Here is a 26,942-nt window from a genome sequence, read left to right as displayed (position 1 = left end):
TTGTCTTGGGTAAACTTGTACCTCTCACTTTGTTTAGATTGGTCACAGTGTTTGAGCTACCGAAAGAAAATAGACACACACGCCGAGAGCAGTTCAGTTTATACAAATGTTTATTACAAATTCAAAAGCTGATTTCAAACTACAATATGCAAGCCCTTCCCAACTATACTTATCAACGCCTGGACTGGTCCCAACTGCCGAAGCGAGGCAACGACTGCACGCTTGTAGTAGGTTGCCAGGGAGCCGGTAGCAGCTTCTCCACCTCCCCCGATCGGGACGTTGGCTGGACTCTAGAAGTTCTTCTTCTTGCTGAGAGATGTTGCCACCTCTCGGAGAGTCTCAAACGAGAGGTAGCGGGACCATGGCTTATATTACCCAAAAACTGCTTATCCAAGCAACTATTCCCAGCACAGCAAGAAAGATAAGCGAGCATGCATAGGCTTCTATCAAATAACGTAATTTTCAGCTTATCACTTTGAATACAATGGTTTATTTTGCATCAAGGCTAGGCCTCTGACAGTCTGTGACCAAAACAAGCAGGAAGGTTAAATGTTCTTGGTACACGGATGTCCTTTCGTCAGATAACTGCATCTCTGGCCCCTCGGTGGAATTTAGCTTATGTCTGCTGATTCTAAAAAACAAGCAGGTTCTCAGCCTTGCAGAAGAAAAGGCTGCAAAAGTAAAAAAAACACGGTTTAAATCTTCCATTACAGGTCTTCCTAGTTTTATGGTGAACATTCTAAATTTATGGAATATCAGGGCGACGCTGTCTGTGAAAAGCTGAGAAACAATTATTTTGATTTCACTGTAAAATCACATGGACAAGATAAAAAGGTGTCAATATATCCAATCTACTTTGAAAGGATTGTGAATTACTGTGGTAATCTTTGATTACCAACATAAAGCATGTGCAAGAATACTACCTGGCAGTTCTACACGTTAACTTCACTGGAACTAAATGGGTAGAAATGAGAATCACCTGCGGCTGATAGTCATACATGCATTTCATGCCAGGTTCAAATGATCAGTTGTTCACCATCAAAGAAAATCCAAAACAAGTCAATGTATGCATAGTAGAATCTTGGGCAAAGAGATGAATAAAGCGAGATAAAGAAAGGAGACTGCCTTTGTAAATTTGTGTATTTATTAAGAAAAAGAGGATAGGCCATCGATTGTAGTTCAAAGATTGGTCCTTCAATTAAGATTAGACTAAACTTTGCAAGAAAATTTCAAAATTCATTCTCATGTTATGCATTTTTTTAAAAGTCTGGTTTTCAATCCGACATTATCATCTATATTATGTTGTTGGATCTTCAACGCCTACAATTTAATTAAACTGTTTTGATCCATATTGTACTGATTTAAACCTGTCTGATCTAAATCTTTAAACCATTGAGCAGTAACTCAACATTTTGAATAGATCAGGATATGCAATACAGGTATTAGAATAAACTGCTGGAATGTGTAATGAAATACTCTCAAGGTAGCTGACAGCTTTTGATAGCCCTGTTCTCTACTATTTTGATTAATTGGGTAATCTCAGTGCATGGTCAATAAAAATGATAAAATTGGCCTAATTTTTTTTGCTTTTACACTTTTGTGCTCATATATATGTTACTGCTACTATTTTTTGCATTAACTTCAGCCTAACATTCCATATCCTGAGTTTGACGAAGATTGGTTGTCCATGTATTTATTCAATTTTCTGAGGTTTTCCTGGCAAATCTCTCAAATACTAACTACCCTTCATTAATGTAGTATAGAGCAGGGGTGTCAAACTCAAATTCACGGAGGGCCAAAATTAAAAAACTTGGACTAAGTCGAGGGCCGAACTAAATATTTATTGAAAATTTTCAACAACATCTGCATGTTTTCTCTTCTTTCAACATATGAAATGTTAAACTTTAGGATATAACTTTAGGAGGATAATGTTACAGGTCAGGAGTAGGTAGCTCAAGTTCACCCTTTGCTTGACCTGAGGGAAACCTATTTGGTCCCTGTGGAGATGTAGTCAGCATTCACAGGCTGTGTCCATTTTGGCCTGCATCAGGACTCAGCATTTCCTGCTCACTCCTCACCCTTGACCCACATCCCTCTACCTGACCAGTCCTTTACCCAACCTCTACTCACCCCTCACTCCACTCACTCTGCCTCTACCCACCCCATCCTATACACGCCCCTCTACTGCCTCTCCCCTCAACCTGTTCCTCCCTCTACCCGTCTCTCACCCTCTAATCACCCCTCCCCTACTCGCTCTGCCCCTCCCCTTTTACCTCTTCCTTATCCACCCCTCCTTCTACTCATCCCTCCCTCTAACTGCCCCTCGCACCACCATAACTTCCCCTGCCCATTACTCCTCACCTACACCCCCTGCCCACCCCTGCTTACCCACCCACTCAGGCCCAGCGCGCTGCCGATCAGCCTTTGCGGAACAGCGGGGGCCGTGCGCAGCCTGCCATGTCCGTCGTGCCGACAGGAAATCACAGGCGCTCGCCAATCCGCCGCACCGCTCGACAGGTGGGAGAAGTGACTGGTTGTGCGGGGAGCCTTCCAACTGGCTTGCTGGCTGATGACATCGACAGACTTCTTGTGTTACAATTTTGTTTTCCCCGTTCTCAAAGTTTGCACGGTCAACCTGCAACACTCTTGCTCCCTCCGCGTCCCGTGGATCTGATGCCCGGGTGTTGTTAGAATTCCCAGCAGAAGGTTTGTGGAACTTTACCATTCTGGATTCCTTTTTGAGAATATTCTGGCCATCTTTTAAGGGGGGTGGTTTTAGGGGGGAGGGGATAGTTAGGGGGTGGGGAAGGATGTGCAATGAAGGGTGAGGATGGTGGGGGTGACATTACCAAAAAACAGCATCGGCTCTCGCTGCAGGGCGGGCCACCTCGAATACATTTTTGAAATGATCTTGCGGGCCAAATATAATTATATCGTGGGCCAAATTTGGCCCGTGGGCCAGAGTTTGACATGTGTGGTATAGAGCATAGAAACAGGCTCTTCAGCACTATTCGTCCACGTTGCAAAGTTGCATACTTCAGTTAGTCCCATTTCCTTCTCTGTGACCCATATCTCTTTAAACCATTCCTATCTATATACCTGTCCAAATGTATCATGCATGTTGTAATTCTGCCTGCCTTTTATAACTTCCTCTGGCAGCTTGTTCCATATACCATCAACCTCCGTGAGAAGAAGTTGCTTCTCTGGTCCCTTTTAAATTTTTTCCCTCCCCCAATGCCCTCTACCCTGGGAAAAATACTATAACCATTCATCTTATCTGTACCCACACGATGTTGTTTCATTCTACAAAGTCACCTATGCTCAAGGAATAAAATCCCCAAACCATCCTGCAATATTGGGTAGGTCCAATTTCTTCACATCCGGATTTGTCACATCCTCAGCTCTTTCACATTCGAACACAAATAAGCAAGGTTTTGATTTTATTTAAAAAACCCATTGCTAAACTCAAACAGTTGTCAGGCAATTTGTTTCCAGGCAGAGCACAGATGGTATCCATATTACCTAAATTAATTCCAATCATGAGGCATTATTTTTAATTATTGATATTAACTGATAATGATAAGATATGGGACTGGTCAATATAATAAACATGAACCTGTGTGTTAATTTGTGTTGATAAATACTTGTTCCTGACTTGCCAAATCCTTGGCTAGTTTTCCTGGAAGAATATAATTCAAGGTGCATAAGTTAAGGATAAGTTGGTATTGTTAACAGTACTGTGATATAATGGAGGTACCAAAATTTTTGAATAAGCAGGTGTATTAATAGTTTGGATTTGGAATTTGTAACTGATAGAAGATAGAGGATAGTGGTGAAAGGATGTTATTCTGGATGGATATATGTAGCCAGTGATGTTCCACAGAGATTGGTGTTGGGACTGCTGTTGTTTGTGATATATGTAAATGATTTGTGTGACAGAGTATATAGAAATGTTTTTGGGAGATAAATTGGGAAAGGTTTGTTAGAATAGATTACATACAAACACTTTAAAACATATCTTATTTGAAATACTGAAGCTCTGCCCTATGTGAGACATATCGGGGCCTCAGAGCTTTGAAGAATGCTCAAGAGACTTCACTAATGGATTGTTGTTTATAACAGATGAAAGATCTTGCTGGAGCTGCTGATTGTCTGGAAGAGTGCTTGTTGTTCTAGGAGGGTCATGTGGTTTTGCAAGCAGGTTTTCTCTCACAGAGGGAGAGAGAGAGACAGAGATCACTTGTACAGTGTTACAGCCAGCAGAAGTAGCTGGGTCTAAAACCTTTTGGAAGACAGCCTGGTCAAAGCCCTTGTGGCTCATGCAAGAGGAGAGGACTGCCTGTCTAATGTTTCACTTGGAATAAGAGAAACATAAAAGAACTCTGTGGTGACCTGAAAGAAAGAGGTTATCATCTGGAGAACCCTGAAGGGGCAAGTTTAGTCAGCAAGACACTGGAGTGGCTGATGGAAGTATATCAGTTGTGGATGTCCTGGAACAACAAATCTCTCTGAAAACTGACAAGAACCTTCCTGAGCGGTAACCATTTACCTTTCAAGCACTAAAGCCTGGTGAATTTTACAAATATTAAATTCTGTGTACAGTATAAGAATTGCCTGCAACTAGTGAACTTGGAGGAATGAGAAGTGAGATTGGACTGTGTACCAAAGAACTTTTCTGAACTTACATGTGCACTTAGAATTAGAAGGGGATTAAGTTAGGTTAAATAAGTCAATAGAGTTAAGTTAAAGTTTGATCCTGTTTTCACGTGTAAAGATAATTAAAAGCAACTTTTGTTTAAGTAACCATTTTGTCTTGGTGAATATCTATTGCTGCTGGGTTTTGGTGTCCTCTGGGCTCGTAACACTTGGATGAAAAAGGAGGAGGTGGCGGTGCACACTGTTACGCAGGTGAACAGGCTCCACATTGTTACAGCCACGGCTGTCAAGCTGCTGGGTGCGTCTTCTTCCGCGATCAAGTGGCTGCGCGCGTGCACACAGCTGCGCTGTGAAGTCACCACCTTTGCGTGGGCAGGACTTATAAGGTGCTGCGTGGGCGTTGGAAGTGCAATAGACTTGTAGTGTGTAGTCTCCTCATTTCACTGCCCCAGTAGCTGCCGCTACAGCGGTTTAATTACTAAGTTTTCTGATGATACCAAGAGTGGTGGAGTTGTGGACAGAGCAAAGGACTATCAAAGAATGCACAGGATCAGTTATTGATATGGACAGGAATACTGTTTAATATCCACAAATGTAAGGTGTTGCGATTTGGGAGGTCAAATACAAGGGGCAATTCTTAAAAGTATTGATGTTCAGAGGGATCTGGGTGTGCTGATCCAGAGCTCCTGAAAATGGGCTTGCAAGTAGAAAAAAGGCATATAGTATGCCTGACTTCATAGGACAGGGCATCAAGTACAAAAGTAATGTTGCAGCTACATAATTACTTTTATAACTGGCCCTCTACTCTCTACTAGATCACCTGGACCACAAGAACACCTATTCATTGGCTAAACTTGGTGTTCAACACCATCATCCCAGCAAAATATATGATCAAACTAAGGGATCTGTGACTGGATTCTTGATTTCCTCATTGGTAAACCCCAATCAGTGTGGATTGGCAACATCATTTCCTCCACTAACCATACTGTAAGGCTGTATGCTTGGTGCCATGGTCTACTTCCTGTACACTCATAAATGTGCAACAATGTTCAGTTTCAAAATATATAAATTTGTTAACAACACCCCAGTTGTTGGCTAAATAACTGGAAATGATGATTACAGAATGGAAATCGAGAATCTGATTGTTGTTCTGGCGCCACCTAATCTTTGCTCTCAACATCATCAAGTCCAAAGAGGTTCTTGTTGATTTTTCAGAAGTGGGGAGTGTCATGATAATGAATATGTATGAGATGTACCGAAAGTCACGTTGTATGAAAGAGAGATAAGAGCACAAGCAGGAGAACAAAGGAAACTGGAGAAATAAAGACACTGAGAAGTTTACCTGATAAAACTTGTGTTTAAAGTTTTATTAACTTCACATTTCGGGCCACAAATGTGACATTGGCGAAAAGGATGAAAAAAGCTTGAAGAAGATGAAAGAAGCTTGAAGAAAATTAAAGACTAAACAAGATTACAGAGGATTACAGACAACTTCAAGATGATAAGAATTTTCTCTTTGACTCAGTACTTTTAGGGCTGGAATATTTCCTCATGGCTGGGGCAGACGGTGACTTTCTAACACATAGTGGAATTGCTCATTTTGACCCAACGGGTGATGCAAGCACTGTAAGTGTGAAGTGGAAGGCATGGCTGGAAGAATTTGAATCCTACGCCGACATTCGTGGCCTATTTCTACATACCGGTACGGTTGAACAAAAAGCGCAGAGAAGGGCGTTACTTCTTTTCACTGCTGGTCCCGCAGTTCGGGAAACATTTAAGACACTTTTGAATACTGGAAGAAAGGATGAATACCGGAAAGCGGTAGATGCATTAAATGCACACTATGTAGTGACACCGAATGCTACATTTCAACGCCATTTGTTTCGGAGAACGAGACAAGAAGATGGCCAGACAATTGCTCAGTACGTGACGAGACTACGCCAGCTAGCTGTTGGATGCAATTACATGCCAGCTGATTTGGACAACCAATTATTGGATCAAGTTGTAGAGCACTTCAGATCAGATAAACTCAGAAGACATCTACTGGAAAGAGGGAGTGAGTTGGAACTCACCAATGCTTTAGCCATTGCTGCTGCATTAGAGGCTGTTGAAGGACAATTTCATACCATGACCCTGAAAGACAACTCAAGCCAGCACATTAAGAGGCTCTCATATCGTCATAACCAGCCAAGATATACGTCGACACAGGACGTGGAGTGTTATAGATGTGGAAACCAAGGTCACTTTGGAAAAGACCCATATTGCCTGGCCAAAGGCAAAGTTTGCAGAAAGTGTGGAGGTAAGGACCACTTTGCAAAGAAGTGCAAAAGCAAGTCCAATGCAGACCAGAAGAGGAAGAGTACAACTTCCAAAGGCAAAGCCTGGGGGAAAGGAAAGTATCCTGGAAAGAAAGATACCATTCGCCAGATAGACGGTGATGATGATGATACCCAGGAGGAACAGAGTTGTTACCAATTTACGTTGAATGAAGGACATCATGAGAAGGTCCCAGTGATCATTGGTGGAGTGACAGTGCAGGTCATTGTAGACTCAGGCAGTGACAGTAATGTGATTGATCGACATTTATGGGAGAAGTTGAAAAGGAAAAGGATCATCTGTACCTCAAAGAAGTGTTCCAAGAAACTGTATCCATACACAGCAACCAAGCCATTGCAGACCATTGGATGTTTTACTGCAACTGTTGAAGCTGGAGATAAGTATACCGAAGCAGAGTTTATGGTCATAGAAGAGAGGGGAGAACCATTGCTGAGTAGAAGCACAGTGCAAGACCTGGCAATACTTCATATTGGAGCTTGTGTCAATTCAATTCAGTCATACGAGGATATGAAGCAAGAATTCCCCGCACTCTTCCAAGAAGTAGGAAAGCTGAAAGGTCGACAATTGAAGCTAGCGGTAGATGAAACGGTCAAACCCAAGGCACAACCAATGCGCCGAACTCCGTTTGGACTTCGTGGGAAAGTCGAAGCCAAAATTAAAGAATTGATCGAACAAGACATTATTGAACCGGTGGAACATTCGACACAATGGGTCAGTCCCGTAGTGATTGTGCCCAAACCAAAGGGTGACATAAGACTATGTGTTGACATGAGAATGGCCAATGAAGCTATAATTAGAGAATGACACCCTATACCAACAGTGGAGGAAATACTTCAAGAACTAACTACCAGCAAGGTAACTCAAAAATTGATCTGAAATGGGGCTATCATCAATTAGAGATGGATCCGGGTTCCCGAGATGTAACAACATTTGTGACTTGCTGTGGATTGTATTGTTACAAGAGACTATCATTTGGAATTAATGCAGCTTCGGAGATCTACCAGTATGAAATCCATCGAGTGATTCAAGGCATTCCTGGAGTTGCCAACATTTCTGACGACATCATAGTCCATGCACCAACGAAGGAAGAGCATGACAAACGGTTGAGGCATGTACTATCTAGACTACAGGAGGCAGGCCTTACCGTGAATGGAAACAAGTGCCAGTTCGGTGTGTCAGAAATGGAGTTCATGGGACACAGACTTACACGGGAAGGACTAAACCCTGCAGAGGCCAAGGTGAAAGCTATTGCAGAGGCACGTGCACCTCAGAACGCAACAGAGGTGAGGAGTTTCCTGGGATTGGTCAATTTTTGTGCAAAGTTCATTCCTAATTTCGCTACAGTGGCAGAACCACTAAGGCAACTAACCAGGAAAGGTGTACCATTTCATTTTGGATCTGAGCAGAAGAAAGTATTCACAGCGCTGAAGCAAAGCCTGACAGATGCAAAAACTCTTGGATATTACGATCCGGCGGCATCAACCAAAGTCATAGCGGATGCCAGCCCGGTTGGTTTAGGAGCCATGTTGGTCCAGATGCATGATGGAGGACCAAGAATCATTGCCTATGCCAGCAGATCGTTATCAGATGTGGAAAGAAGATACTCTCAGACAGAGAAAGAAGCACTCGGACTTGTATGGGCCTGTGAGAGGTTCCATGCATATTTACACAGCATTGAATTTGAACTCATTACAGATCATAAGCCATTAGAGGTGATCTATGCACCTAGATCCAAACCATGTGCCAGAATAGAGAGATGGGTACTCAGACTACAACCCTACAAATATAAAGTAATCCACATTGCAGGGAAAGCAAACATTGCTGATCCGCTGTCTAGATTGGTGAAGGATGGTGGTCCACAATCCGAGTCAGAATTGAGAACAGAAACAGAGAGCTTTGTACGCTTCGTAGCTATTCAGTCGACACCGAAAGCTGTGACTACGAAGGAAGTCGAGAGAGAATCCGAACGTGATCCAGAACTCATGGAAGTAAGAGAATGCATACAGAGTGGACAATGGGACAAGTGTACTCACAAGGCTTACATTCCCATTAGAGACGAACTTTGTTGCATCGGACAGTGTGTATTGAGAGGTTGCAGATTGGTGATACCGCAAAGATTGAGACCGAAGATCGTATCCTTAGCGCATGAAGGACACCTAGGCATTGTTGGTACCAAGCAAAACCTCAGGACCAAGGTATGGTGGCCAGGTGGTGATAAAGATGCAGAAAAATTTGTTAAAACTTGTCATGGATGTCAAATCACAAGTAGGAGTAATCCGCCAGAACCGATCCGGAGTACGCAACTCCCGACAGGACCATGGATCGACGTAGCTGTTGATTTTCTTGGACCTTTACCGACGGGTGAATCAATTATGGTAGTGATAGATTACTACAGCAGATACTATGAGTACGTGGTGTTGAAGTCCACAACCACTGAAAAAACAATACAAGCATTAGCAGAGATATTCGCAAGATATGGATTACCTGTTACATTATACTCTGACAATGGTCCACAATTCATTTCAGAGACATTTGCGGAATACATGAGGACCACAGGTATCCACCATCATAAAGTAACTCCGAAATGGCCGCAAGCCAACGGGGAAGTAGAAATCAGTCCATTGAAAAACGATTGAGGATTGCACACGCAGAAGGACAAAATTGGTGAGAAGCATTGCTATCTTATGTGGCTGTCTATCGAGCAACGCCTCATGCAACCACTGGAAAAAGTCCTGCAGAAGCATTTTTTGGGAGAAAAATCCGCACAAAAATGCCAGAAATAAAGGAAATCCGAGACGACCAGGAGATGAGGGACCACGATGCTGAAAAGAAAGGTGCAGCAAAGCTGTACACAGTTTCAAAATGTGGAGCCAAGTACTCAGACATCATGCCAGGAGATAATGTTCTAGTGAGGCATGAAACTGGTGGTAAGCTAGACACACCTTATTACCATCAACCCTATACTGTCGTATCCATAAGTGGCAGTATGGTGATAGTCAAGTCTCCGACTGGAGTCCTGTATAAGAGAAATGTATCAGGTGTAAAAAGGTACCAGTCCAGAGATACATCGAGCGAAGAGGTTGAAAGGCCAATACGAGATGCTGAAACTGAGAGACCTGATGATGTTCCAGAGGCAGTTATCAGCACTCCTGATGAAGTGACTAGAGCGCCAGAAACACCCGAAGCTGTGGCGAGCAGTATTGCCGACGCTGAGCGTGAACAACCGAGAAGCGATGACAATATCGCAGTCAGGCCGAAACGAAACCGGAAAGTGCCCAAATGATACGAAGACTTTGTGCCATAGTTTTAATAAGAACTTTGGGACAGTATTTTAATCTTCTATCATAAAGTGCATGTATGAGTGCTGTAGGAAGTAAATTTTATGTAGTTGAGTTATAGTATTACCATTAGTTACGATGTTTGTAGGTTTCCGAGGGATATTGGTAAGTGAAGGTAAAGTTTATTTCTGATTAAAGGAGGGATGTCATGATAATGAATATGTATGAGATGTACCGGAAGTCATGTGGTATGAGAGAGAGATAAGAGCACAAGCAGGAGAACAAAGGAAACTGGAGAAATAAAGACACTGAGAAGTTTACCTGATAAAACTTGTGTTTAATGTTTTATTAACTTCACATTTCGGGCCACAAATGTGACAGGGAGGGGGGCAAGGGAACATGCGCCTGTCTGCATTGATTGGATGGAGGTAGAGAAAAATAGTACCTTCAAGTTCTTGGAAATCCCTACATCAGAAGACCTCTCTTAGAGCCAACATAGTTAGCACCATTCTATTCCATGATCTCATGCTCTGCCAACTGGAGGACAACACCTCATTTTCCGACTGGGCTCCCTCCAACCTGATGACATTGATATCGACTTCCTTGGCTTTAATTTAAACCTGCCTTCCCCCACCTCGGTCTCTCTCCCTTTTTCTTGTCTCCTTTCACACAGATGTAGTCAATTCTCACTTTATTATATGACCATCGCCAGTGGGCTGATATCGCCTTCAACTGTGCATCTTGGCGCCTCACAGTTCGGCGGGCAGCAACCTCCTTTGAAGAAGACCGCGGAGCCGACCTCACTGACAAAAGTCAAAGGAGGAAAAACCCAACACCCAACCCCAACCAACCAATTTTCCCTTGCAACCGCTGTAACCGTGCCTGCCTGTCCCGCATCGGACTTGTCAGTCACCAACGAGCCTGCAGCAGACGTGGACATACCCCTCCATAAATCTTCGTCCGCAAAGCCAAGCCAAAAAAGAAGAAAGAATATCTGGACTCCTCAGCCAGCACTGTCTCTGTTCTGAGATTTCCTGTAATTTGCTTATTCTTTGCTTATTCCTTGAAGAAGGGCTCGGGCCTGAAACATCAGCAATATATCTTTGTCTCCTATGGACTCTGAAAAACCAGTTGGGTTCGTCCAACATTTTAGTGTGTTTTTACTATGGATGCTGTGTGACCTGAGTTTCTCCAATACATTTGTGTATTGCATTCAACCCCAGCATCTGCAAATATTCTTGTTTAATTCCCTTCACCTGCTCCACTATGTAGACCCTTTGAGAGATGTCAACCCTGACGAAATTCTTCTTGATTCCTGATGAAGGGATCTGGCCAAAAATGTTGGTTACCTTTTATTCTTGTGCACACTGCATGACCTGCTGAGCTTCTCCACCACATTTGTGTATTGGATGAGAGGCATTGATAGAATGAACAGTCAAAATCTCTTTCCCAGAGTAAAAACGTCAAATTGAGGACAATTTTAAGGAAATTGAAAGGAGATATGTGGGGCAAATTGTTTACACGCAGAGTTGTGTGAGCCTCAAACAGAGTGCTAGGAGTAGTGGTGGAAATAGCATTCAACAGACTTCTAGATGGACAATTCATGCAAGGAATAGAGGGGTATGGATCATGTGAAAGCAGCAGAGCTTTAGTTTAACTCGGACATAATGTTCTACTGTTTGATATTGCTTGTAACTACCATATGTATGTAAGGTAATTGGTGAAAGAGATAGAAACTGTAGTATTTTTTAAGATTATGATCTCCAGTGCACCACCTTTATATATATATAAAAAAAAATTGAAACTTTCAGAGGGCATTGGATATTCATTTTGAACAAAACCAGAGTTACAAGGCAGAAGTAGTGTAACGAGCTCAAAGGACTCAAACACCAGCAACAACAGAAATTCACCAAGACAACGGCTACTTCAACAAAACTGGTTTTATTTTCTTTATACGTAATAATAAAATCAATACTTATTAATTGATTAATACTTAACTTGATCTAACTTAACCCCCTTCTATTTCTAAGTGCACGTCTATGTAATGTTTGTGTTCAGGCAAGTTCTTTTTCACTGTCCAGTCATTCACTTTTCACTTCTTCAAGTTCACTGGTATCAGGCAATCTTTCAAACTGTGTACAGAATTAAACGTTTATTATATTCACCAATTCTGGTGCTTTAACTTGAGTCGTTACTGCTCAGGAAGGTCTTTGTTGGTTTCAGAGAGATATTTGTTGTTCATCGGACACACAAACTGATCTCCTTCAATCAGCAACTGAAGTGTCTTACCGATGAAACTTGGCCTCTCATGGGTTTCTCCAAAAGATAACCTCTTCTTCCAGGTTACCACAAAGAGCTGAACTGAATTCAAAACCTGTCTCGAAATGGGGTCATTCAGCAGGTCTGCCAATTTCCAGCCTTCGCCATAAACTGCTGCAGAATACTCTCCGTTGCTCTTTCTCCCAAACAATGAATGTTTTCTTTCTGTTTGCAAAACCACATGTCCCCTCTTAGGACAACAAACTTCAACCAGAAATTTAAAATTCTGGCATCAATCGAGCAGCAAAAGACTTCTCAGTTCTTGAACCTGAACACTGTTCAAACATGCTGGTCCATTAACACCTCCTTGTGAAACTCTCACAAGCACTTCCCATTGTCTCTGCAAAGCCAACTGCAGATATGAAGTCTATGCTTGCATGGCAAATGAGATATTTGTTTGTGAAATGTGACCTAATAACTAAAACTCACAATCTTACCCTTTTAAGATATATTTTATCATAATTTTATTAACTTATTCTAATTGGATCCCTTAGACACAACAGCAACTTCCTTTGCTATGTGATTTAATGAGCAATTCACATAATTTCAGTGTGCTCAACATAAGGCTTGCTTGCAGGATCTGGGCAATGGGATGGTTCCATCTGACCCACTATGGTGGGGAGCAAGCTGTTCATTCTTGCTGCTCTGTGAACTATACACAGTAATGGTGAGAAATACAGATTGGAAGTTGCATGCTGCAACAAAATTCAACTTGTAAAAGCCACGGTGGGCAATTTCTTTTTCCATTTCCTTCACCAGCTATCCTTCTGATCTCAGATCTCAATGAGTTTGAGAACATATGAATGGCTCACACCCTACATGTAATTTTTTTTTACCTAGGGTTCTGCAAGCAAACAGAAGGAAAAAATACTCCGTGTAGTTGGAATTGAACCTGTTTTGTCTGAATTATTTAAATATTTTGCTCCCACCTTGATTCCAAAAGGTAAAAAAAAAGGGTGGCAATTCTTGTTTTCAACCTTGTTCAATTTTGGAAAAAAAACGGCTTGATAAGTGTTGCAGTTAGCGTAGCACCATCGATTGGAACTGGGTTTTGAATCCCGTGATGTTTGTACATTATCTCTTCCGGGCGCACTGGTTTCTTCGTACCTTTCAAAACATACCAGAGGTTGTAGGTCAATTTAGTGTAATTTGGGTGGTCAAGGCTCATGAGCTAAAAGGGTCTGTTACCATGCTGTATGTGTAAATTAAAAATATGTAACGATAGCCCTGCCTCAGACATACACTCCTGATTAGTGAGCCATGCACCATTTTGCCAACCAGCCCAGTCTTTATCCAATATAAATATTATTAAAAATAGTACTGTTTAAAAATCAATCATTTACACATTATTAAGACATCTCTGATGTCATATTTTATAGTTTTCTAAGTTTTTGAAGGGCCTAAACCCTATACTGATTAGAGAGCTAGCGGAATAATAGTTCGGATGAACCAGATGGACCAAAGGACTTGCTTTGGTGCTGTGATGTTCTATGGTTCTATACATGGGTGCATTTATTGTTAGCTCTGCTCCAACTGGAAAGACCTATTGATACGTAGCTAGGGTTGCATTAAGATTCTTCTATGTTGCCTCAGATTTTTTAAAAAACATTTTTTATTTTTCACACTATGAACCATACTAACCAAAATACATAGTGTCATTTTCTCCCCTTTTTCCTCCCTCCTTCACCCCCCCTCCCCACCCACTCAACGTTCAACCTATATGATACATTAAGCCCATTAAACAATGTCATCACACAATGAAAATAAACAAGAAAATTGTGTCATCTACTTTTACACACTGGGTCAGATCATTTCGTCTTCTTCTCCTTCTGTCATTTTAGGTGGTGGAGGTCTGCGGTAGGACTTCTCTGTTGTGTTCCATGTATGGTTCCCAAATTTGTTTGAATACTGTGATGTTATTTCTTAAATTGTATGTTATTTATTCCAATGGAATACATTTATTCATTTCTATGTACCATTGCTGTATTCTCAGGCTATCTTCTAATTTCCAGGTTGACATAATACATTTTTTTGCTACAGCTAAGGCTATCATAATAAATCTTTTTTGTGCTCCATCCAAATCGAGTCCAAGTTCTTCACTTCTTATATTACTTAGAAGAAAGATCTCTGGATTTTTTGGTATGTTGCTTTTTGTGATTTTTATTTAATAGCTGATTTAGATCTTCCGAAAATTTTTCCACTTTCTCACATCCCCAAATTGCATGTACTGTTGTTCCTGTTTCCTTCTTACAACAAAAACATCTGTCTGATACTGTTGGGTCCTATTTATTTAACTTTTGGGGCATGGTGTATAGCCTGTGTAACCAATTATATTGTATCATGCGTAACCTCGTGTTTATTGTATCTCTCATAGTTCCGGAGCATAGCTTTTCCCATGTTTCATTCTTTATCTTTATGTTTAAATCTTGTTCCCATTTTTGTTTGGGTTTACAGCTTGTTTCCTCGTTCTCATTCTCTTGCAGTTTGATGTACATGTTTGTTATAAATCTTTTAATTATCATTGTGTCTGTAATCACATATTCAAAATTGCTTCTGGTAACCTCAGCCTGCTTCCCAATTTGTCCTTCAAGTAGGTTTTCAGTTGGTGGTATGCAAACATTGTACCGTGAGTTATACCATATTTGTCCTTCATTTGTTCAAAAGATAATAATTTATTTCCCGAAAAACAATTTTCTATTCTTTTGATCCCTTTTCTCTCCCATTCTCTAAAGGAAAGGTTATTTATTGCGAAAGGGATTAGTTGATTTTGTGTCAATATTAATTTTGGTAGTTGATAATTTGTTTTATTCCTTTCTACGTGAATCTTCTTCCAAATGTTGAGCAGATGGTGCAGTACTGGTGAATTCCTATGTTGCACCAGCTTTTCATCCCACTTATATAGTATATGTTCATGTACCTTCTCCCCTATTTTATCTAGCTCTAATCTGGTCCAATCTGGTTTTTTCCTTGTTTGATAAAAATCTGATAGGTATCTTAATTGTGCTGCTCTATAATAATTCTTAAAGTTTGGTAGCTGTAAGCCCCCATGTTTGTACCATTCTGTTAATTTATCTAGTGCTATCCTCGGTTTCCCCCCTTTCCATAAGAATTTCCTTATTATTTTCTTTAACTCCTTGAAGAATTTCTCTGTTAGGTGAATTGGTAACGATTGAAATAGGTATTGTATCCTTGGGAAGATATTCATTTTAATGCAATTTACCCTTCCTATCAGTGTTAGTGGTAAATCTTTCCAATGTTCTAAGTTGTCTTGCAATTTCTTCATTGATGGCTGATAATTTAGTTTATATAGATGGCCTAGATTATTATGTAGTTGAATACCTAGGTATCGGATACCTAGGTATCGGATTGCTTGTGTTTGCCATTTAAACGGTGATTCTTTCTTAAACTTTGTGAAATCCGCATTATTTATTGGCGTTAATCTTGTACCCCGATACTTCTCCATATTCCTTCAATTTCTTATGTAATTCTTTTATTGATATTTCTGGTTCTGTTAAGTATACTATGACGTCATCTGCAAATAGACTGATTTTATATTCCTTCTCTTTTATTTTTATCCCTCTTATTTTATTTTCTGTTCTTATCAGTTCTGCCAGTGGTTCTATAGCTAACGCGAACAGTGAGGGAGATAGTGGACAGCCTGCCTAGTTGATCTGCTTAATTTAAATTGGCTTGATATAAATATCTATTTACTGTCACCTTCGCCAATGGTCCCTTATATAATGCTTTAATCCAATTAATATATTTCTCTGGTAGTTTGAACCTCTATAGTACTTTGAATAAATAATTCCATTCTACTCTGTCAAAGGCTTTCTCTGCGTCTAAGGCAACTGCCACTTTTGGCGTCTTGTTTCCTTGTACTGCTCGGATTAAGTTAATGAACTTACAGATATTGTCCGTTGTTCGTCTTTTCTTAATAAATCCAGTTTGATCTAGTTTTACTATTTTTGGTACACAGTCGGCTAATCTGTTTACTAATAGTTTAGCTATTATCTTATAATCTGTGTTAAGTAGAGATATTGGTCTATACGATGCTGGTGTTAGTGGATATTTCCCCGTCTTTTGTATTACTGTAATTATTGCTGTTTTGCATGAATCTGGGATGTTTTGTGTTTCTTTAATCTGGTTCATTACTTCCAGGAGACGAGGAATGAATAAGTCTTTAAATGTTTTATAGAATTCTATTGGGAGTCCATCCTCTCCTGGTGTTTTATTGTTCGATAGTTTTTTTAATATATCCTGTATTTCCTCTATTTCAAATGATTTTATTAATTTATTTTCCTCTTCTTGCAATTTCGGTAGTTCAATTTTAGCTAGAAACTCATCTATTTTGTCTTCTTTCCCTTCGTTCTCAGTTCGATATAAGTTGTTGCCTCGGATGTTGAAATTCCCCCAACCACCTGATGTTACAGTGACATTGATCTTACAGTGATTACCAAACCTTCATTCCTGATTTTTGGACTCTATTATCTGGTCATCTCCTATTTTCTGATGTCTTTCTGTGGGTGGAGTTTTTATATACCTACCCTGATGTATTTCAGGATTTTATCCTAGATATTTGTATTTTGTTTCATCTCAGGGCAGCAGAATCTCGTGTTTAAGAGAAAAAGATCTAGTAGAGATTGGAGAGTGGTGAGTGAGATATCATAATTTGGTGGAGATCAACATGGAGAGCTGCAAGAAGACGTTAGAGGGAAAGTCGGTATTCTGATCTACATCCATTCCTGTTGCGAGTACAATCTTGCAAACTACATTCTTGCAAAATCTCAGTCCTCCTGACAATAACTCTTTAGCCCACAAATGCATTTTGAAAGGTGTCATATTTCTGCATCTCTTGATAGCTTAAAAAAACTCAGGTTTATTATTTGCTATATCTATAAGGTCTCCCTTCAAACCTCCATCGCTCCAGGGAGAAAAGTCCCAGCCTTAGCAGCTTCCTATAATTCAAGCTCATCAGTTCTGGTATTGCTCTTGCAAATCTTTTTTGCACTCTTTCCAATCTAATGATATCTTCTTGAGAGCTAGGTGATCAAAAGATACACAATTGATCAGAAATTGATACAACTGTACACTGTTATAGATATGGTTGAAGAAGTGGCTGATGACTTTTAATACGTGCAAATGAGAGGTGTGCACTTTGGAGAGTCAAATATAAGTAAATAATGTCAGGATCCTTATCAGCACTGATGTCCAAGTCCATAGCTCCCTGACAGTGGCCATACAAGTAAAGAAGACATATGGCAAGCTTGCCTTCATTGGTTGGGTCTTTGAGTAACTGTTCTAGTCACCCTATTAGAGGAAAGCTGTGGAGGTTTTGGAAAGGGAAGGGTATTAAATAAACTTCTTGAATGCTGCCTAGATTAGGGGATATGAGGCAAAAGGAATGGCTCCTAACTTCAGGATAACTCCTGTTGTCTTTGAAGGGACTGAGAGTGAGGGGAGACATGATAGAAATTTGTACAGACTGTGTGAGGCATAGAGTGCACAGAATCTATCCTCAAGGTGAAAATGTAAAAAATCTAGATTGGGGAGGTGTGATGTGTGAGTCAGTTACCTTTACACAATTGATGCAATGCTTGTAACTGGTTGCTAGGTGTAGTGGTTAATTTAATTTGGCATCTGTTTAATGCAGGATTTGTGGGCAATGGCTGAAGTACCTATTCCTGTGCTGTATTCTTCTGTGTTCCCAATGAGAATATGTGTGGTCGGGACTGTGCACTTGAAACTAGTAATTGTCATTGTGCAACTTGTTGCTATAAAACTCATTGAATCCACAACAGAAATTGTAACTCAGGGGTGTCGAACTCAAATTCACGGAGGGCCAAAATTAAAAACTTGGACTAAGTCGAGGGCCGAACTAAATATTTATAGAAAATTTTCAACAACATCTGCATGTTTTCTCTTCTTTCAACATATGTAATGTTAAACTTTTTCTTATTGAAGTAAATGTTTAATAATAGTTTTGGATAAACTCTTTCCAGAAGGATTAACAAATGAGAAATAAAATATTCAATAAATAATATTTCTCTATAGAGGGTTTGTCAAATGTTGCTAGTGTGCTGTCGAATAGTAAAATCTGAGGGATATTGAGAATGTGGGAGAATAACATGATTCCTGAAACAATCCAATGGGTGACTGATTGTGGGCATGAACTCTAGCAGGGTTATTTGCCATGCCCTTTTTCCATTGGTACAGATATCCTTTGATTTACACACTTTTCAAGTTTTATGCCTAATGAGCTTGTATCCAGGTGCAGGACCATTTTTAACCAGGAATATATTGATCACTGTGACATGAAACTATTGGAAGATCGTTTTATCCTGAGATTAAAGTTCATAATCCTTACTCAGGCCTGTGTGCGGGAGGTCGGGTTGGACAACGACAGTGCGGGGGCATCGGCTCTCGCTGCAGGGCGGCATCTCGGCGGATCAGCGGCCCCGTCACCGTGAGTCGTGGATCGGCCTGCGGCAGGGAGGGGGAGTGGGCAACGGTCCTGGTGAGGTCAGGCCCGAGGCCTCCGGTTCCGAGCGTTGGGAAGCGGCCTTGGCTTCCCCTGACACCGGCCAGGCCCCAAAACCAGAGTCCACGGTGAGACCCTGCAACGTAAACAGAGGAGGTGGGGGCGATTAGCAGGCTGACGCCAATGCATTCTGTTATATTACTGTGCATGCGCAATACTGGCGCGGCGGCCAGCGGGCCACCTCTAATACATTTTTGAAATGATCTTGCAGGCCAAATATAATTATATCAGAGTTTGACATGTGTGCCCTATGCCATCGGAACTCTGTAATTAGTAAGGGATTGGTTAAGGTGGGATGTGAGTGGGAAGGAAAGGGTGAGAATCACTGCTCTAGACCCAATTGTTACTGAAATATTTTGCTTGAGAAAAATTGTCATTAGCCCATTTCCTTTAGCGTTCTGAAACCGTGCACATGACAAGTCAATGAGGGATGATTAAAGCAGTGGTCTTCAAACTTTTTCTTCCCACCCACAGACCACCTTAAGCAATCCCTTACTAATCACAGACACCAATGGCACAGGGACGCGAGTGGAAAGAAAAAGGTTGAGAACTGTTGTATTGTGGTCACTCCACATCTGATTAAGTTAATTGTTAGGCAAGTGGTCAGAGAAGGACCCCCCCCCCCACCCCAAGAAAGGCTTAAATCACAGGAACAAAATAAGCTTCCGTCTCACTGCTCCCAATCTTACACACAGTCCTGATGTGGAATGTGGGGTCGCAGCTCCACGTTCACCCGAGTTCAGGTGCTGTCTGTGTGGAGTTTGTACGCTCTCCTCTTGTCTTGGACCAACAGGTCGGTCGCCTGATGAAGGCACCCGAACCCCCCATTGAAACGCCGGCGTCCGGGGCGGTGGAGGAATTGGCTGAGAAGAGCGCATTGCTCCCACCCCCCTCCCATGGTTGGAGAGGGATTAAACTGCGATCTCACGGCGCTGGGCTCGTCTCCAACAAAAGGAGCGGGAGGCAGGGTCCGCCGTGCACGGAGCGAGGGGGAAGGCATCGCCAACGAGACGTTTGGTCCGGCGTCGCCGCTGAAGCACAGACCCAGCGAGGATGGTCCCCAACTCCAGCCGCGTCTGTGTGTCCGGGAGCCGGGCAGGCTGAGTGCGGCGCTCCGATCCCCGGGATTCGGGACTCTGAGATCCCTCCACACCTCCGGCATCTTCATTTTCACCTTCAGTGTGCATCCGTTATACTGGCGCGGCGGCCAAATATTTGGCCCGCGGGCCAGAGTTTGACTTGTAACTTATAATAGATTAATCAAAAACTGTTGAGTTCTCCATTAGATGGGCTGAAAATGTGGGAAACAAGTGAGTTTGCAGATGCTGGAAAACTAGAACAAAACACAAAATTCTGGAGGACTCAGAAGGTCAGGGAGCATCCATGGATAGTCAACTTTTCAGGTAAAGTCCTTCATTGGGAATAAATAATATTTATTTACTTTGTTTGGAACATGGTAAGGATGCATATTCAAATTTAAAATGTTAGTTCTAGGATAATTAACTGAAAGATAATAGAAACATAAGAGAGTAAGCAGCTTGAAATAAAGATAGGCAATTGAGGAAGATAATTAAATGAAATGAATGTTTCAGCTCAACGACAAAATAGTATGAAAAAATGATGAATTAGAAGCAAGGCAATAGATATTCAAATCAACAAAAGGTGCATTTTGGTTAAATAACAAGGAGTTCTTTGTGTAAATAGCAAAGTATGCAAGATACTGAAAACTCTGAAATTACTTGAGAATCACTGGATGTAGCGGTGTAAACACCAGAAGTTCCTGGCCTAGCCAAATACCTCCTCTTAACAGAATTGCCACATGAGCTCTATTCCAACTGCTTTAGCCACTAAGGCAGTGCAGGCCGACTGTGCTAACCATCCCATTTAAACCAAGTAAGGTTTGCAGTCTTTGAAGGGACTGAGAGTCTCAAATAGAGAGAGTGCAGAGAAGGTTCACGAGAATGTTGACAGGATTTCAGGGTCTGAGTTACAGGGAAAGGTTGTGCAGACTGGGGCTTTTTTCTCTGGAGCGTAGAAGATTGAGAGGGGACTTGATAGAGGTGTTTAAGATTTTAAAAGGGACAGACAGAGTCAATGTGGATAGGATTTTTCAATTAAGAAAGGGGGAGATTCAAACTAGAGGGCATGGTTTAAGATTGAAGGGGGAAAATTATAAGGGGAACATGAGGGGAAATTTCTTTACGCAGAGGGTGGTGGGGATGTGGAATGAGCTTCCGGCAGACGTGGTCGAGGCGGGATCATTGGTTACATTTAAGGAAAGACTGGATCGTTACATGGATAGGAGGGGACTAGAGGGGTATGGACCGGGAGCTGGTCAGTGGGACTAGGAGTGTGGGGATTTGCTACGGCATGGACTAGTAGGGCCGAACTGGCCTGTTCTGTGCTGTAAGTGGTTATATGGTTTGTGAAGTTTTTTGTTGAAGCAAAAGCATAAATTTATCTTTTTTTTTTGCAAGATTTATCAAATAGTATTGACACCATTATAAATACTGCAAAAATAGGATATAATAATAATTAGAAAACTGCTCCAGATGTGATTTTTTTTTAACAGTTGTGATAACATAACATATAACATAACAATTACAGCACGGAAACAGGCCATTAGGCCCTTCTAGTCCGCACCGAACCAAACACCCCTCTCTAGTCCCACCTCCCTGCTCAATGCCCATAACCCTCCATCTTCTTCTCATCCATATACCAGTAATAACAGTAATAAACCTGAGTATCTTCAGGCATCTGTTGATTCAGAAATGTACAATACCTGACATACTCTGTTGAAGGGTTAATCTAACAAGCTAAAAATAGAAGAATTCAAGTGAAGATTGTTCAAAAAGAGGTGTGACGAAACATGATGGTATCTCATTTAGTCTAAGGAACAAGAGATCCGATGGAATCAGTGCAGCTCTGTACATCCCTCTACACCATCAACCTCCCTTAGGAAAGGCAAGAACATACTGAAGGACCCATCCAACCTCAGTTACATTCTCTCCTCTGTCCTCTCCCCACCATGGATAATGTTCAAGAGTATGAAGTCATGCACCAACAAACAGAAAGGCAGTTTGTCTCCCAGTACCCCGCAAACTCACAACTGGGCTATCATTATTCCTCGCTACGTAGTAATCGATATTTTCACTGTAACTCAGTGATTGTGCTGTTTTGTATGGCTTTCTGCATGTTAGACTCCTTGCAGAATAAACTTTTCTCACTGTACCAGGTACATTGTGACAATAAACCTGAATTTGCTTAGATTCCAATTCTGTGTGTTACAGGCCATAGCCAATGTGGGGCATGCAGACTTTGTCACAGTTGGGGGTAGGCGATGCTTGATAGGAGACTGCTGGATACTTTAGGAAGTGGTACACAGGTTCTGCCATTTACTCTGATCTTCAATGTACTTCCAACATGTGCTCTTGAACTTTTCTAAGATCAGAGTTGGTGCGGCCTAATTTGGAGTTCTGTGTGCAGTTCTGGTCGCCTAATTATAGGAAGGATATAAACAGAGTGGAGAGAGTGCAGAGAAGGTTGACCAGAATGTTACCTGGGTTTAAGCATCTAGAGTCTAGGGAGAGATTGGACAGATTAGGTCTTTATTCTTTGGAGCGTAGAAGGTTGAGAGGGGATTTGATAGAAGTATTTTAGATTATGAAAGGGATAGACAGAGTGGATGTGGATAGACTATTTCCGTTAAGAGGAGGAAAGATTAAAACAAGAGGACATGAGTTAAGAATTAAGGGGCAGAGATTTAGAGGTAACATGAGGGGGAACTTCTTGACTCAGAGAGTGGTAGCCGTGTGGAATGATCTTCCGGGAGAAATAGTGGCGGCGGAGTCAACTGTATTATTTAAGAAAAGGTTGGACAGGTCTATGGATGAGAAGAAGATGGAGGGTTATGGGCATTGTGCAGGGAGGTGGGACTAGAGAGGGGTGTTTGGTTCGGTGCGGACTAGAAGGGCCTAATGGCCTGTTTCCGTGCTGTAATTGTTATGTTATGTTATGTTAGAGTTCAAACTTATTGTCAGAGTACATAAATGACATCACATACAACCCTGAGATTCTTTTTGCTGCAGGCGGGGCAGAATTTCTATTCATCAGCATCTGTAAATTGTATTCGAGAAAAAAATGTGTATACATAGAAAGAAATATAAACAAACTGCACATACAGAAAAAAAAATCCGTAATAAATAATGTGCAAAGTAAGAATCGTTAAATGAGTCTCTGATTGAGTTTGTTGTTGAGGAATCTGATAGTTGAGGGGTAGCAGCTGTTCATGAATTTTATGGTCCAAGTTCTTTGGCACTTGTACCCTTTCCTGATGGCAGCAGCAAGAACTGTGCATGTCCTGGGAGGTGTGGAACCTTGACGATTGCTGCTGTTCTTTGATGGCGGCGTTCCATGTAGTGGGGAGAGTTTTACCTGTGATGTACTGGGTTGTGTCTATCTCATTTTCTAGGGCTACTCAGAGGTATTCTTTAATATATCTTCTCCATTTTGACTGATCATAGGTCAGAGACTCCATTGAATCGGTGGGAATATTTTGCACTTTTGAAGAATTTTTTTCCCCCGACCCTCTGCTAACCTCTTGTCGTGATGAATCTCGGAACAGCAGGTCTATTTTGGGAATCCATTGTCGGGGATGCAAGTGACTTAGCCTGCTCATTGGGCAAACTAAATGTGATTAGGAGTTCAGTGATAGGGGTTGGGCTGGAGAAAACATGATATTGGCTTTTATGGTTCTGCTAGTGAATTTTGAGAACTTTGTGGAGTCACAATTAGTGGTATCTTTCCAGTGCTCTAGGTAGTCTCTGTCTCAGAAGAATACAGGAGGGCAGGAATTGCCACCTGGTCAATGAAGTTTTGTGCTGCTTTGAGGTTTTGATCTTAAAACACTTTTTTCCTCAAATAGCAATGGTTTTGGTAGATTAAAGTGATTATGAATTTTATTACTGCCTTTATTTGCTCCCAAGATGCTTAAAGTAGTCCACTTTTTCCACTGTCTCGTTTTTGATTTTTATTGTCAGCAGATGTAGGTTGGTAGAGGACCTCCGTTTAATGAATGTTAATTGTAAAGTCCTTTGTCTAAAATGGTTTAGTGAATGATCATGACTTGGGGCTCAGTCTCAGAATATCTGCATACTGCATTTTGTGACTGAATTTGGAGTATTTTGATTTTGGAGAAGAAGTGACACAAAAAGAATAGTTTCCCATTTGTCTTGTAGAAATGAGGGAAAAAATTAACAGGTGTTTGGAAAGATTTGCTTTAATAAAGTAAACCCAGTAAGGGCATGTTTAAAGCAAATTACGCTTAATTAAACTGATTGAATTTTTAGATGAGGTGACAAAAAAGGCCAATAAAGGGAATGCAAGGACAAAGGGCCATTTGCAGTGTGGATTAAAAAAAAACTAATTTGAGGACTGAAACCATAGAGTTATGCTTATTGAATGGCTGTCAGTGGTACCTTCAAAGGTCAGTATTAGAAGACTTGCATATAAAATTTCAAAATCCACAGTTGATTGTAAGGCTAGAAGTGTAATAAGTAATGAGAAGGATTGTGCAATGATCAAGGTTGGCTTTGCATACGGAGTAAACAAGTGGCACATTTCACGTGTAACACAAATGTGAAGTGATACACTTTGGCAGAAAAATTAGGAGCGATAATGTGGACTAAATGGCACACTTTTAAAGGGAATGTAGGAAGAGCAAATGAGTATTTATGTAAGTGCAGGACGTGCCAGAGCAGCTAAAATACACGTGGTATCCTGGGACAAATAGAGTGATAAATTCAAAACCAAGGAGATCCTGTTAAATCTGTATAAAGGGCTGGTCATGTTACAACTAGAGTAATGCATGTAGCTGTTTCCTCCCTTTAGGACGGATGAAAAGTCCTAAATGGAATGGAATTTTGCTGAGGAATTTTAGCTGCAGGATTAGACAGGATAGGATGTTTTATGCCGCAGTTAAGGAAGGCATGTCATAAGCCTTCACTACTAATCCAACCTACAGTATCACCTTTAGAAATCTTAGATAAACATCCTTCTGTTCCTCAATACTCCCTGGGGCCATATGATTAATTATGTATGTTCTAACCTTTCAAAATGCACCACCTCACACTTCTGATTTCCAGTGCTGTATTCCCACTCTCTATATCTCAAAGATAAGACAGAATATAGAAGGGACATATAGAGTCTAGTGGCATGGTGCCAGGGCAACAACCTTTCCCTCAATTCTTTCTTTGTCTTTGGCTTGGCTTCGCGGACGAAGATTTATGGAGGGGGTAAAAAGTCCACGTCAGCTGCAGGCTCGTTTGTGGCTGACCAGTCCGATGCGGGACAGGCAGACACGATTGCAGCGGTTGCAAGGGAAAATTGGTTGGTTGGGGTTGGGTGTTGGGTTTTTCCTCCTTTGCCTTTTGTCAGTGAGGTGGGCTCTGCGGTCTTCTTCAAAGGAGGCTGCTGCCCGCCAAACTGTGAGGCGCCAAGATGCACGGTTTGAGGCGTTATCAGCCCACTGGCGGTGGTCAATGTGGCAGGCACCAAGAGATTTCTTTAGGCAGTCCTTGTACCTTTTCTTTGGTGCACCTCTGTCACGGTGGCCAGTGGAGAGCTCGCCATATAATACGATCTTGGGAAGGCGATGGTCCTCCATTCTGGAGACGTGACCCATCCAGCGCAGCTGGATCTTCAGCAGCGTGGACTCGATGCTGTCGACCTCTGCCATCTCGAGTACCTCGACGTTAGGGGTGTGAGCGCTCCAATGGATGTTGAGGATGGAGCGGAGACAACGCTGGTGGAAGCGTTCTAGGAGCCGTAGGTGGTGCCGGTAGAGGACCCATGATTCGGAGCCGAACAGGAGTGTGGGTATGACAACGGCTCTGTATACGCTTATCTTTGTGAGGTTTTTCAGTTGGTTGTTTTTCCAGACTCTTTTGTGTAGTCTTCCAAAGGCGCTATTTGCCTTGGCGAGTCTGTTGTCTATCTCATTGTCGATCCTTGCATCTGATGAAATGGTGCAGCCGAGATAGGTAAACTGGTTGACCGTTTTGAGTTTTGTGTGCCCGATGGAGATGTGGGGGGGCTGGTAGTCATGGTGGGGAGCTGGCTGATGGAGGACCTCAGTTTTCTTCAGGCTGACTTCCAGGCCAAACATTTTGGCAGTTTCCGCAAAGCAGGACGTCAAGCGCTGAAGAGCTGGCTCTGAATGGGCAACTAAAGCGGCATCATCTGCAAAGAGTAGTTCACGGACAAGTTTCTCTTGTGTCTTGGTGTGAGCTTGCAGGCGCCTCAGATTGAAGAGACTGCCATCCGTGCGGTACCGGATGTAAACAGCGTCTTCATTGTTGGGGTCTTTCATGGCTTGGTTCAGCATCATGCTGAAGAAGATTGAAAAGAGGGTTGGTGCGAGAACACAGCCTTGCTTCACGCCATTGTTAATGGAGAAGGGTTCAGAGAGCTCATTGCTGTATCTGACCCGACCTTATTACCAAGACAAAAGTGTTGATTATAGACTTCCGGATGAGGGATGGAGCACACTTTCCTGATTGTACTGAGGTGGAGCTACTAGACACGTTTAAATTCTTGGGTATCAATATCTCCATCATCCTCTCTTGGTTCAATGTAACAGACAAGAAAGAGCACCAGTGCCTCTAATGAGGACATTCAGAACGTCTCTTGCCTCTCTCAGTAACTTTTACGCAACATCAAAAGTATGCTGTGAGGATGAATCAATGTGTTGTACAGGAATTGCTCCACCAAAAACTGCAAAAAAGTACAGAGGGTTGTGAACTCATCTCAGGTCA

At 41.7% G+C, this 26,942-nt stretch overlaps 1 protein-coding gene across 6 annotated transcripts in view; it reads left to right on the top strand.

The window, feature by feature from the left end:
• galnt11 (UDP-N-acetyl-alpha-D-galactosamine:polypeptide N-acetylgalactosaminyltransferase 11 (GalNAc-T11)) overlaps positions 1 to 26,942 on the top strand; it is a 388,126-nt gene that overhangs the window by 215,847 nt on the left and 145,337 nt on the right. Inside the window, exon 1 of one of the 6 annotated variants that reach the window (XM_069914846.1) lies at positions 20,447 to 20,531. The exons of the other annotated variants lie outside the window; for them this stretch is intronic. The gene's annotated coding sequence lies outside the window, so the exon portion shown is untranslated. Of the gene's footprint in view, positions 1 to 20,446; positions 20,532 to 26,942 lie in introns of those variants that run through there. 6 annotated transcript variants of the gene reach the window in all.

This window comes from Narcine bancroftii, chromosome 1 (genome assembly GCF_036971445.1).
Source record: "Narcine bancroftii isolate sNarBan1 chromosome 1, sNarBan1.hap1, whole genome shotgun sequence".
NCBI classification, from domain to species: Eukaryota; Metazoa; Chordata; class Chondrichthyes; order Torpediniformes; family Narcinidae; genus Narcine; species Narcine bancroftii.
The sequence above is the reverse complement of the archived record's forward strand: the minus strand, read 5'-3'. Positions and strand labels throughout refer to the sequence as shown.